Source organism: Neophocaena asiaeorientalis, unplaced genomic scaffold, assembly GCF_003031525.2.
Source record: "Neophocaena asiaeorientalis asiaeorientalis breed wild unplaced genomic scaffold, Neophocaena_asiaeorientalis_V1.1 scaffold124, whole genome shotgun sequence".
Taxonomy (NCBI): domain Eukaryota; kingdom Metazoa; phylum Chordata; class Mammalia; order Artiodactyla; family Phocoenidae; genus Neophocaena; species Neophocaena asiaeorientalis.
This window is the reverse complement of record NW_020174135.1, coordinates 4692367-4693792: the sequence shown is the minus strand read 5'-3', so window position 1 is coordinate 4693792 and position 1426 is coordinate 4692367. Positions and strand designations below refer to the sequence as shown.

Sequence of the window (1426 nt, the reverse complement as noted above, 5' to 3'; positions counted from 1 at the left end):
TTGCAACATTTATTCAGTGCTACATTAAACAGTGTATTGGAAGATAGATTAACTAATAGCTCCAAGCCTCCTAACAATTTAAATGAAAATTACAAAATGTTTGAGACCCTCTTGGAATACAAAGGGTGTTTGACTTCCAATTTCCATTCTCTGTAGAACAAGAACAGGTCTTTCCTTTATTGACATGCATAAAATACATCACATTTTCTGTTCTGCTGGTGCTATCAATTCAATACCAATTCTCCAGCCACATCAGTTATGAGCATAAAGTATATCATGGTAACCTCAAATCTCTAACAGTGGAAGACTTAAACAAGAACAGATGCTGCTAGAATAATGCTGCTTTCTTTGATGTGACAACTCAGCTTCCACCTTCCTCCCCCTCTGCTGATTCTTCAGCATGTTAGAGCAGTGAGGAATGGTTTTAGTCTCATAACCAAGTAAGAGTGAAGACATCGGCCGCGTAATACACATGCTCCATTTTTTAAAAATTCTGAATCCTGGGCAACTGTCCTCTTGTAACTACTTTACAGTTTCTAAAAGCAGTTACTGTCCAAAGCTGGAAGGACTTAAGTCTTCTCAGATGAGCATGTGAACGAATGGAGGGAGGTAAACAAAAAACAAAGTTAAAAAAGATGAGGTCTGATAGGGGAGCAGCCGGATACGAAAATCAAAAAAGGAACAGTAATTTAAAGTTTATTCCAGCTATAATGCAGGTTATTCTGACTTTAAGGTAGCATCACATGGCCTACTTCTGAGTCCGTGCCCAAGATATTCTGTTGTACTTATCTCTGTTTGTTTTATAGATCCGTGCAATCTCTGGCACTAGGGGGTCATCTGGGTTTGGATCACATAGCAGTGAACAAATGGATTAAAGAACTTTAGAAATAGTTAAAGCAGGAGACCACTGTGATCTTAGAATATCGAGACAAATGCTGCCATTTCTGTTAATATTTGGATGATAAATTCTTGTTGTAAATGCAGCCTTAGGTGGTTTGAAGGGGTAGTCTGTAGGAAAATGAATTGTCAAAAAGAATACACCGCCTTGACATGGGCTGTCATTAAGTCCCATAATTCTGGCTTTGCCAATGAAACATATCATCCCCAAGTGGACCTGCAGAACATTGTGCTGGAGGGTCACGGGCCAAATCGCTAAGCTCCTTACTCATCCGTTTCAGCACCATCGTCTGTGCTTTTCGTCTGGCCCCTCATTATCTCGGTGTGTGTTCAAAGTTCCGGGCAAAACTCTTGATTATCCCGGCGTCTTGGAGGGATTGTCTCTTGGTCTCACACCGGCTCTGCCAGACGCAGGAGCAGAGGGGCCGGGGCCTCCCTCAAGCTGCGGCCTCCCCGCGCGGCAGCCTGTGATAGACTCTTTAAGTTATTGAAACTGGTCTACAGTATATGTACGGTCTCAACTTTTCTT

General features: G+C 41.9%; 1 pseudogene; it reads right to left on the bottom strand.

Moving 5' to 3' along the window:
- Window positions 1–739: 739 nt before the first annotated feature.
- On the bottom strand, window positions 740–1184 carry LOC112406173 (ubiquitin-conjugating enzyme E2 D3 pseudogene; annotated as a pseudogene).
- Window positions 1185–1426: the final 242 nt, after the last annotated feature.